Source organism: Notamacropus eugenii, chromosome 3, assembly GCF_028372415.1.
Source record: "Notamacropus eugenii isolate mMacEug1 chromosome 3, mMacEug1.pri_v2, whole genome shotgun sequence".
Lineage (NCBI taxonomy): Eukaryota > Metazoa > Chordata > Mammalia > Diprotodontia > Macropodidae > Notamacropus > Notamacropus eugenii.
In genome coordinates, this window is record NC_092874.1 from 227314635 (window position 1) to 227327130 (window position 12496).

Below are 12496 nucleotides of genomic sequence, written 5' to 3' on the forward strand. Positions count from 1 at the left end.
CAGATCCAATGGCTTTTTTTCAGTTCTCGTACTACTTGAACCCTCTCCTGCATTTGAAATTTTAGACCACCACTTCCATGAGATTTAATTCTCCTTTGGATTCAGTACCATGATATTTGCATGCATTTGCTTTTCTCTCATAGGACTGAGGGACGAAAGATACCTTTGAGATTGATGGCTCCATCCCCATCTCCATTCTGAGGCCCAGAAGGGACATGACTTGCCCAAAGTCACAGAGGTAGCAACTAGGGGATCTAGAAGGCACTTCAGGAGCTTTTCTTCCCCCCTAACCCATCCATGGCCCTTTTCTTTTCTCTCTTTACTCTCTCAGAAATCTTGAACATTCCTATAATTTACTTTGTGCAGAAGACTCTTAAATCTCTACCTAGCTCTGACCTCACCCCTGAGCTCCTGACCATCATTTCCAACTATTCACTAGGCATTTCCATTTGAGTATTATACCATTTAAAGTTTAACATGTTTTACACTGAATTCATCCTCTTCTTCCCCTCCCTCCAACAACAATAACCAAAAAATCCCATCCCAAACCAATCCTTGATCCTTTTCTGTATTCCCTGTTTCTACTAATGGCATCACCATCCTTCCTTTCATTTAGGCTCAAAACCTCAAAGTCATCTCTAAGGCCTTTCTTTCTCACTTCTTATGTCCAATCAATCATTAAATCATATCAATTCTTTCTCTGAATTATCTCCCCAATCAATCCCTCTTTCCCTTCCCCATTGCCACCATCCTAAGCCTAGGCCTTTATTATTGGTACCCTGGATCACTGTTTCCTACTATTCCTCTTGGAAGGGACCAAAAAGTATTACCTTGTAGTGAAGAAATCTGAGGCCCAGCGAGCATAGTCACAGCAAGCTGGGTCACAGCAGGGCTGGGACCAACACCCGTATCTCTTGCCTCCTAGTTCAGTGTTTTTTTCATTCTACCACACTGCTTCTAACTAGCCTCCTTGCTTCCAAGATTCTCTACCAGCCTACAGTCAGTCCAATGTACTAACACCATAAATTCTAAATATATCCCTCCACAAAGCCTTCAAAGACTTCCAATTGCTTGTGAAAGGAAATCTAGACCTATCATTTAAAGTCCTTCACAGTCTTTAAGTATTAGACTGAGAACCAGAGAGAACAGGTTCAAATACCAGCTCTGACACTTACAACCTATGTGACTTTGAGTATGGTACCAACCTCTCTGAGACTCAGATTTCTCTCCTGTAACGTGGAGGGAGGTGTTGGATTAGGTGACCCCTTTAGCAACCTTCTGCCTCTAGCTCCTATGATGCCTATCCATTCTTATTTCTGCCATTCTCCTTGGCCTAAGCCCTAAGCTCTAGTTAAAACTCACCCTTCCCAATTATGCCCATGTCTTTTTTCCTATCTTTCCTTTGGCCCAGAATGCCTTCCTTTCATTCCCCCATCTCTACCTGTTGAAATTCTATACATTCTTCAAAGTCTGGCTCAAATCAGTGAACAAGCATTTATTAAATTCCTGCTGTGTGCCGGCAATGAATTGCAGGTTATAGGTACACAAGAATGAACACATAAAAAACATTCCCGGCCTTTAAGGGACATTCCATCAAATGCCACCTCCTCTATGAAGGTTTTTCTCCAGCTATAAGTGATATCTTCTCTCTGAAAGCCCATAGTATTTCTTACAGTCAACATAATAACATTACTTATGGCTTTGCTTACAGCATATATTCATTATAGTCATTGTACACATCTTTTTGTTTCTGGACGTGGATTTTATCAGTGTGTCGCCTCTCCTGATAGATTGATTCTAAGTTCTTCAAGAGTAGGTACCCAATGTCTTCCACTTCTTTCTCTCTCCCTCAGTGCTCAGCACAGTGTCTTGCACACAGTAGGTGAGCAGTAAATATTAAGTACAGCTCTAAATATACGATCTTATGAATTGCTTTCTCTTTCACTCCATCCCTTTCTTTGTCATTTTCTCTCTGTTCCTTGCTGTGTGTGTCCTTACATCTGACCTCTTTGAGGTAAACACAAATTCAAGAAGATAACCCCAGAATCCTGGTCTCAGCTCTCCATCTACTTGGGGGAGTTGAAAGGTGACAGTCCAGGCAGATCCCCTGATATCACCTCATATCTATATCCTGGAGATGATCACATCCTGTAGGGCAGTTTGGATTTCCTAACTCCCACACCTGACTAATTCCTCCTTACCCTAGGTCATGGATTTTTTTTTTTATACTGCTCTCACCCACTGAAAAGAATTTGTTTATTCATAATGAAGAGAGCAGAGCTTGGATTAAATGACTTCAAAGGCCCCATCCAACTATGTCATGTAAGGTAAAGTGTGGAGCCAGGGGGGAAATGGTCCTTCACACTTAGCCCCTACAGGAAGAACCAGAGCTGAAGACTCAGAAACACCTTTGGCTTGTTTGCTTTTTACTTACATCATATTTGCACGTGATCCATCTCTTGCTCCATACCCAGAAATCACCCCACCTCTCTTCCTCTCCCCTCCGTGTCTCCTCAGCCCCTGCTCCCTCACATCCCCCCCTCCTGTCCATACTGTGTACGCCCTGCCTCTCTCACTGAAGTGTCCCTTCCAGTCTCTGACCCTCTCCTCAGTGACCCGCCCCCCCCCCCATATCCTTCCCCCATCCCACCAGGGAAGTCCTAATCCTCTATGTCTCTCCTTCTGGCTTTCCCGTATATTCTCAAACCCATTGGTCCATCCTGCCAAAATGCCCAGCTCCAGTCCCTCCAGATCCCACCCTGGACCATGGGAAGAGGGTGTCCCCACCCGTTCTTTTCCCATTCCCCATCACCCCAACCCTGGGCCGGGTAGGAGCAGCAGACAGCAAGCGCGCCTCTCAGCAAATCCCAGCTCCATTCAGCTACGTGATTAATGGCCCTGCCCTCCCCATGAACCTGCCTTTAATACTGAGGAAGTTATGAAACCGCTATACATCAGCAGCTCCGGTCCCGATGCCCCCCCTTCCCTCCCGCCTCCTTCCCCCCCACCCACTCCCGCCCCAATTCCCTCTTCAAAATCTCATTTGGGCTCTGGGCGCCCAGGTCCATCCCTCCCCTGGATACTGGCGGGGGTGGGGGCTGAGGGGAGCTCTGCGCCCCTGCCCGCTGTCCGTAGTGAGGACCTACAAATCATTTCCCTTCTCTCCTCTCTCCCCTCCCTCCTGCTTTTGCTCCTCCCTGCTCCCCCCTCCCCCCCACGGCTGCATCTCCGGCCCCATTTAGAATCGCTGACATTTTATCTGCATTACATACATCACTCCATCCCCAGCAGCCATCTCTCATGGATTGCCTGGGGGTGAGAGGTGGGGGGGAACTAGGCTGGGAAAGATGAGGTTGGGGGAAATGGGACCAGCTGAAGGTTACTCATGTTTCCCTCTCAGCATCCAAGGGAACCCAGGTATGGGAGAGATTGGGCAGGGCAGGTAGCAGCAGAGTGCGATTGTCCATCTGAGTCTCACCCTCTCCCTCCCCCAGTTCCCTGCTCTGCTACATCTAGAGGGCTTTTCTAGGACTGCACAGACTGGGGGTGCGGGAGTGGGGGAGGCATTTCTGTTGTCTATCCCTCTACCTCAGAAATCGCTCTTCCATCACTCCCAACTGATCATAAGAGAGAGAAGGTTTCTCTTCTCAGAGACCCACCAAAGAGATGATCACCCAGCCTCCTTTAGTGATCGCTTCTGGTATCTCCCCCTCCCATTTCTTGGGAAGTCCTTCTCAATACCCAACTTTGATCCCTCTGGCTGCATTTATACCTGAATTCTTCTTATCTATCCTTAGATAAGGGGTGACTGTGTGGTGGGGATAGGAGACTGGGGAGCAGTGGCAGACTCTCCTCTAGGTTCAAAGCACCTTATCCTATCCTCTCAGGAACCACAGACAGACAATAGTTATCCCCATGAGTCCCCTGTATCTGGTACACCTAAAGGAAAAGCAGAAGCTTCTCATCATCTTCAGAGATGGGGAAATACAGAGACAGAAATCAGGAGGTACCTGTCCAAGACCAGGAAACAATAACACAGCTAAATCCTAGCTGGCAGCTTTCCTTCCACAGGGGTGTGGACAAGGTAGGGAAGGAAAAAGAACACCTAGAAAGACAGGGCAGAGGGAGAATGAGGGCTACAGTTGGGATAATAAAGTCAAACAAAGAGGTAGACAGACAAAGAAAGTGTTCAATATGGGCAGTGAAGGAGAAAGTGCCTTGAACACGAGTTATCCCACAGTGGCCACAAGAGAAGGGTATCTATCTGTCCAGCAGTAGTCTGTCTATCTCTCACTGTCTCTGTCTCTTCTCTCCCGCTCTCTCTCTCTTTCTCCTTCTCCTTTTCTTTCTATCCCTCTATCTTTTTGTCAGCTTCCTTTTCTCTGCATTTTTTTCTTCATTCTCACCCTCTCTCTCCCCATTAGGAAAATTCAAAGATTCCTTACGAGTTGTGGGGGCAGATGGAGGGACTCTTGGTCCTTCTACTACCTCTCTCTAATCTACTTCATACAAGGGATTAGATGAAAAGGAGTGAGAAAAGGAAGGCTGTACTGAGAGGGGAAGGAGGGAGAGGGAGAACAAGATGAGGGTTTGCTCTTCTCTTGATTTCAGACTCAGCCAGTGAGGAAAGAGAATCCACTAAGAGGAAAAGGGAGTTTCGGGGGGGAAGAGGGGAGGACTCTCCTTTCATCCCTCACACACACACCACACCATACCACACCATACCACACACACACACACACACACACACACACACATCACTGCATCACACCCTGTGGTGCAGCTCCAGACAAAACAGACTCAAGCTATGGACTCAGAAAAAAAAGAGAATAAAAGACAAATAGTCTTGATTTGCATGGTGTTTGCATCTCATTTGAATGTTTCCCATTTCACCTGGCCCTTTCCCCAAATTCTCCACTCCTCTGTGCCTTTCTAGTCTGGGAATCCCTAGGGAGGAGAGGACGTAGGTGTTTGTTAGATTAGTGGGTTGTGGCAATTGTATGTTTTCCTTCCACTCTACCCTCTTTTCATAGAAGGGCTCCTCTACCCTCCCCTCTAGTCCTCTGTGCAGATGAATGCCAGTCTACTTCTCTGGCCTGGAGCTGGGTTCCTGGAGCTCCAAACCTCCATGTCTGACCATCTGCTGGGCAGTTCCAGCTGCTGTGTCTTTTCCCCCCTCCCCCTTGGTTAATGACTCCAGCATTTTCCCAATCACCTACCCTGGATCATAAGAAATGATCCTTCTCCTCACCCCTCATAGCTCAGCAATCATCAAGTGTTATCAACTCTTGCTTTGAAATGTTTTCCTCTTAAATGCCATCATCATCCTTCCTCTCCTTTCCATTCCAACTGCCATCACCTTGTCACTTCACGCCTGGACTATTGCAATAGTCTCCTAGCTGGACTTTCAGGCTCTCTGTCCTTCTATCTCTTCTGCACACTGTTAGATTATCTTCTTGAAATATGCCTTTACACATATTACTTCCTGCTTAGGAACTGTGAGTGGCTCCCCATTGTTTATCCAATACAGTCCAAACACCTTAGCCAACAACCAGGAGGTTCAGGGGATAGAGTGCCCAGCCTGAAGTCAGGAGGATTTGAGTTCAAATCTGGCCTCAGACACTTATGAGCTGTGACTTGACCTTGGGCAAAGTAACCTGTCTGCCTCATTTTCCTCATCTGTAAAACAGGAACAAAAATAGCTCTCTTAGGGTTATTGTGAGGGTCAAATGAGATCATACTTATAAAGCGTTATGAATACCTTAAAGTGCTATATAAATGCTAGCTATTATTATTAAAACACTCCATCACCTGATGCCAGCTTACTTTACCAGCCTTATCTCCAATTAAGCACTTTCCTGAATAAACCATTCGCTTCTGTCAATCTCCCCAGAGAAAGGTCTTGTTCTTCCTTGTCTCTGAACTGTGGCTCAAAATGTTCCTTTGCTTTGGAACGCTTTTTTCCTGTCGGCTTCTATAAATCCTACCCAGCCTTAAAAATCCAGCCAAATCCCTCTTCCTCCACAAAGCCAGTCCTTAGTGATCACAGAATTTTAGGGAGGTTGCCATGGTATAAATGGCATGAACCACAGATGGGAGGTCCATGGACATGAGTGCAAATCTGTCTCAGCTTCTTGCTGATTCTTTCATGAAGTGACCATGGGCAAGTCATTTCATTTCTTTAAATCTCAGATTCCCCTCACCTACAAAATGGAGATGATAATACTTGCACCACTTACCCTAGAGGGTTGTTTTAAGGACCAGATCTGATAATACATGTCAGGGAGGGAGTTCTCCACTCTTTCAGTAAATATAGTCACAGGATAGTGACATTCTTCATGAGATTTTAACATGTTACCAAGATATAACATCCTGATCCCTTTATAAGGTACCAACACCTCTCTAAGCCCAGAGGGAAACAATATGATTGGCTGAACCTGTGCTTTGGGCACTACATGGTACAGTCCCGGATGTTTCTAGAGTGGGAGAGATTTCAAGCTAGGAAGGAGATCTCTTTGGGGAGTCGGGGATTTTTAGGAGAAAGCAATTTCCTTTCCTGACTTCCTAAATCTCTCCAGGACTTGCTGCCTATCCTCCAGTTCACAGTTCCTACCTCCCACACCCCCCACCTCCCACCTCCCACCTCTCACTGTGAACATCCATTCTCACCCTTGGCATCTGAGCCACTGCCTGACCCACCATGGTCATCTCCAAGTCAACCCACCTCAGGGTTAACCTTCCTCCCAGTCCCCTCACTTTCTAACTCTGAAAATAGTAAACCATTACTGAAAACAGCCTGTCAATTATGACTCAAACCTCCATTCCCCCTGATTTTCAGCTCCAAAACACATTTCCTTGGCAACCACTTCCAGAGATGTGTTGTCTTCCTTTGCTAAGTGAAGAAGCGAGGAGAGCAGAAGTCCTGGACTTGAAGTCAGGAAGACCTGAGCCTTGCCTCAAATGTTGGCTGTGTGACCCTGTGTGACCCAAATCGCTTAACTTCTCTGTGTCTCAGTTTCCTTTTCTGTAAAAGGGACATCACAATAGTGCCTACCCCACAGGGTTGTTGTAAGAATCAAATGAGTTCATATATTTAAAGATTTCCCAAACTTTAAAGTGCTTTATAAATGTTATTTAGTATTATTATTATTGCTTGTATTTCTATCCTCAGTGCTTAGTCCAGCACCTAGCACATATACTGCATCTGATAAATGGTTTTTCATTCATTTTCCCCTCTCTTATTTCCCCCCCACACACATTCTTCTATCACATACACTTACTAATAGGAGACATTTCTTCAATCACAGAGCAGACACACCTTCTTAGATAGGCACAAAGGAGGATCAAACTTCAAGGAGAGTGACCCTTGAAAGCAGAAAAGTCAATCAGCATTGGAAAGGAAAAGACCCGGGTCACCCAGATGAACAATCAACCCAGCAGAGATGCTGTACCCAAAGGGAGAACTCTCTCTATGAAGAGAAAAAAAGAGCCAAGTCCTGCAGCACCAACTGTTGTGAATTGCCTTTGTCGTACATATCCTGAGAGTGTATCTCACTACCATTGTGCTTTAAATTTCAGCCTTCATATCTCGTGGATGCTTGTGCGTAATTTGGAAGACATCTAAAAGGGGAATATTTTCTAACTACTGTACTATGCTTGCTATACCATTTTTTTTGGGGGGTAAATACCTTTGCTAAGAGCTAATCTACTCTACTAGCTGATTGTTAATGGGTAGTACATTGGTGGGAACCCAGTAACTACCACAGTAGGAATGACTGCCTACAAGGTTACCCCCTAAAATATAAATGAACAGCTATGGTCTAGGGATTCAACTAGGGGAATGTTCCAGAGGGGGTGATATGATATATGTAAAATTCTTTGTAGAAGTGACATGACATATGTAAAATTCTCTGGTTATCCCAAAGCATTGTAGAAACATCAGCTACTATATTAGAATTGGGGATGATGAAGAGATTAAATTGAGCAAATATTTGATAAGAATCTACTTTGTATGAGCTCAGTATTTGACTCACAGGTTAATTCTTCCCCTCAATCTTGTCCTTATATTAGGGGATCTCACCCTGGCCTCTCATCAACTTCCTCAATTCTGTTCACCTTTGTTCAACTCTGCCGTACATAGGGATGGTCAATCAGTGAACAAGCATTTATTAGGCACCTACTATGTGCTAGTTTCTGTGCTAAGCACTGGGGACACAAAGAAAGGCAAAAATCCATTCCTTGCCATAAAAAAATACTCATATTAGGGGAGAAAACATATCAACAATGATGTGCATACAAGATATCTAGAGCGGAAATGGGAAGAAATCTCAGAGAAATGGTCATCCTCTTGAACTCACCGTCACCCACAGATGTTATACCTCCATGATCAACAATCTAAAATTCTTCTTCTGACTCTCCCCTCTTCTCACTCCATCATTTGTTTGTCTCATTCTTCTTAAACCAATTTTCATCCTCACCGAGACTTCCAATCCTTCACTTCTCAGTGCTCTCCCCAGTCATCGCCAGCCAGTGTGTTTTCTCCCTCCCAATTTTAGCAGCAAGATGACATGGTGAATAGAGGGCTAGGTCTAAAATCAGAAAAATATTATTTCAAATACAGCATCAGATATTTACTGGCTGTGTGCCCTAAGCAAAATCACTTAACTGCTGCCTGCCTCAGTTTCTTCAACTGTTCTTCATTTTCGAAGAGGACCATGACATCAGGGAAATGATGACATGACTTGCAGTTGACTTTGATTTGAGTGAGGGAGAGCTGTGCAGGTCACCAGCCTCACTTTCTCCTCCAGAGTCATCTGGGTCCAGTGGCCAGATATTTATCAGGATGACTCGAGGTGGCCCCAACTGTCAAATGGAGATAATACTAGCACCTACCCCCTCCCCCACCCCAGGTTCTTGTAAAGATGAAGGGAATACTAAGTACAAGACACTATGCTAAGTGGTTTAAAAACTATCATCTCCTGTTTAGCACAGTGTCTGGCACATAGTAAGCAATTAAAAAATGTTTGTTCCCTTCCCCAATCTTGACCCTAAAGTCAATTGGTTCAACTCTGTGAGGTTCCGTACTTTGGAATTTCTTGCCTCCAAGTTATATCTCCCTTTACGACTTGCTGTCCCCCAACTCTGAATTATCCCATTTCTCCCTTTCTTTAGCTTCTACTAATATGTTAAATAGTTCTAGAGAAAGTCATACAAAGGTGCTGAATGAGCCTTTCACCAGTTTATCTGATGGGATCTCAACTGGGTCTTCATTGTTTTTTCTTCCCAGTGGAGTTACTTTCCATTTCCTTCAGCTGCTGTTCCAAATCTAGGAAGTAGCAAATGACAATGGAAAGATATGGATCTGAAGTCAGAGGGTCTGGGGTTCAAATCCAACATTGGGTACTACTCCCTGTGTGACACTAGGGAAACTTGTTAATGTCCTTGGGCCTCAGTTTCCCAATCTGCAAAAATGAGATAAATGGGCTAAATGATATGTAAGACCCCTTCCCGCTCTAAATCTATGCTCTAATGACCTCTTTCTGGAAGCCCCCCCCCCCACACACACACACACACTACCCTCCCTCTCAGTAAAGCAGCTTATTCTTCATTTTTACTGAGAAAAGATAAGGTCATTCTCTTCTTCCCTACTCTACAACTCAAAACTCCTTAATATCATTCCCCATTCTATTCTTTATTTCAGTTTCTGAATAAAAAAAGAGTTGGCACTCCTTAATAGGGCCAACTCTTCTCCTAGTACCCTCAGTACCCTTAATTCCCTCCTTTCCTTTCTCCTCTGGCAGGAGACCGATTGTCTCCACAATTATCCCCCCTCTCTAATCTTTGATCTCTCCTTGTCTAGGATTCCTTTCCAACTGTTTACAAGCATAATAAGCTCTCCCACACAATCCTTAAAAACCCTTCTCTTGACCCTCCCATCCCCTCAAGCTATCATCTTATATCTCTCCTCCCTTTCACTGCCAAACTCTTAAGAAAAAGCTGCGTACAGTCATTGCCTCCACTTCTTTTCCTCTCATTCCTTACTCCCTAGTAATCTGGCTTCTGACCTCATCACTCAGCTGAAAGTACCCTCTCCAAACTTACTGATGATTCCAACTAATTAAGCTGATGGCCTTTCTTCTGTCCTGGTCCTACATGTGACACTGCTGACCACTCTCTTTCTAGATACTCCTTCATCTCTGGGTCATTCCTATGTAATTGTTTCTCTTTCTCCCTTTCTTTCCTTCCTTTTTGAGGCAGTCAGGTGATTTGCCCAGGGTCACAAAGCCAGATTTGAGTTCAGATCCTCTTGACTCCAGGGTTGGTACCCTTATCCACTGTGCCACCCAACTGCCCTTCTGTGACCGTTTCTTCTCAGTCTCCTTTGCTGTTCATTTTACATATCACATCTCTAACTGTGAGTAGAATTCAAGGTTCTGTATTTTACTCTCCTCTCCATCCTCTTTCTTGGTAATAATATCAGCTCCCATGAGGTCAATCTTTTCAAATGACTCTCAGATCCAATTCTACCCTTTGTCCTGAACTCCAGTCCCCCATCTCCAACTATCTAATGGACATTTCAAATTGCATGTCCCATGGGCATCTCAAATTCAAAACGCCACATTGCCTTCCCTCTCCTTCAGTCTTCTCCTTTTTGGCAATTTCCCTGTTTCTAATTAGAGCATCAGCATCCTTCCAGTCAAAACAACCGGGTTCAAAATGGAAACCTGGAAACCATTCACCCTTCACTCACTCTCACTCCATAGTCGCAAATTATTTGCAAAATTGTGTCATTTTTGCCACCACAACATCTCTTGAATTCATTCTCTTCTCTTGACTAATACGGCCAGCATCCTACTTCACTGTCTCATCACCCTTTGCTCAATAGCGTCATAATTGGTCTCCCTACTTCAAGCCTCTCTTCTCCAACTCCATACAAATGCTAAAGTGATTTTCCTAAAGCTCACATTGAGCCAAGCCACTCTGCTGCTCAATAAATGTTTCTCTTACCACTGGACTTCAATGACTCTGGAGGAGAGAGTGGGACTGATGACTTTGCGCAGCTCAGCCTCACTCAAATCCAGTTCCCTTGCAAGTCATCACCTTTATGACATCATTGGTCTTCAGTGACAACATACTTCAGTTGTTCTCTATCATTGCTAGGATCCAATAGAACTCCTCTGTTTGGCACGCAAACTTTTCACAAGCTGGTCCCAAGGCCACTTTTCTAGCCTTATCACACAATCTTCGTTTCACGTAGTTTACAGTCCAGTCAACATGGTTTTCATTAGCTCTCATGGGTCTAATTATCATCTCCTCAGATGACTCTTGGATCTATCCCCAATCTCTCTCCTGACCTCCAGTCCCGTGTCAACAACTGCAATTAGACATTCACCATTGGATATACTATAGGTGGACAACTAGATGGTGCAGTAGATAGAGTGCTGGGCCTGGAATTACGAAGACTCATCTTCTTGAGTTCAAATGTGGCCTCAGACACTTACTAGCTGTGTGACCCTGGGTAAATCACTTAACCCTGTTTATCTCAGTTTCCTCATCTGTAAAATGATACCACTCTGGTATCTCTGCCAAGAAAACCCCAAATAGTGGGGAGAAGAGAATAAGCAGGGTGGGGGGGATGATGGAAAGCAGGGCAATGGGAGGAGGGAACAATTTGAAGTCAACACTCTTGGGGAGGGACAGGATCAAAAGAGAGAATAGAAGCAGTGGGGGGCAGGATAGGATGAAGGGAAATATAGTTAGTCTTACACAACACGACTATTATGGAAGTCATTTGCAAAACTACACAGATATGGCCTATATTGAATTGCTTGTCTTCCAAAGGGAAGGGGGGGGGGGAGGGAAAGATGAAGAGAAGTTGGAACTCAAAGTTTTAGGAACAACTGTCGAGTACTGTTCTTGCTACTAGGAAATAAGAAATACAGGTAAAGGGGTATAGAAAGTTATCTGGCCCTACAAGACAAAAGAGAAGATGGGGACAAGGGAAGGGAGGGATGATAGAAGAGAGGGCAGATTGGTGATAGGGGCAATTAGAATGCTTGGTATTTTGGGGTGGGGGGGAGGGGAGGGGACAAATGGCGAGAAAATTTGGAACCCAAAATTTTATGAAAATGAATGTTAAAAGTTTAAAAAATAAATTTAAAAAAAACAGAAGTAAAAAAAAAAAAAAAAGAAAACTCCAAATAGACTCATGATGAATCAGACATGACTGAACAACAATAGTCTTATAGGTACTTCAAATTCAATATGCCACATACAAAAGTCATTGTCTTTTCCCCAAAGTCCACCTGTCTTCCTAACTTGCCTAATTGTATCAAGGGTGCCATCATCTTCCCATTCATTCAGGTTTGATTCCTTTCCATTTCATCACCTTATCAGTTGACAAAGTTTGTCCATTCTATCTCCACATTTCTCACCTCAGTCTCCTCTTTCCCGTTCACATGGCCACCAACCTATTTCAAGTCTTCATTACCTCTTG

At 44.4% G+C, this 12496-nt stretch overlaps 1 long non-coding RNA gene across 2 annotated transcripts in view; it reads right to left on the minus strand.

Annotated features, from left to right (window-relative positions):
• Positions 1-11067, minus strand: part of LOC140534170 (uncharacterized) — a 67662-nt gene extending 56595 nt beyond the window's left edge. For both annotated transcript variants that reach the window (XR_011977189.1, XR_011977191.1), the window contains exons 1-3: positions 11008-11067; positions 9212-9325; positions 8358-8588 (exon numbers count right to left, since the gene is read on the minus strand). This is a non-coding gene — a long non-coding RNA (uncharacterized lncRNA). The remainder of the gene's footprint in view (positions 1-8357; positions 8589-9211; positions 9326-11007) is intronic.
• Between the last annotated feature and the right edge of the window lie 1429 nt (positions 11068-12496).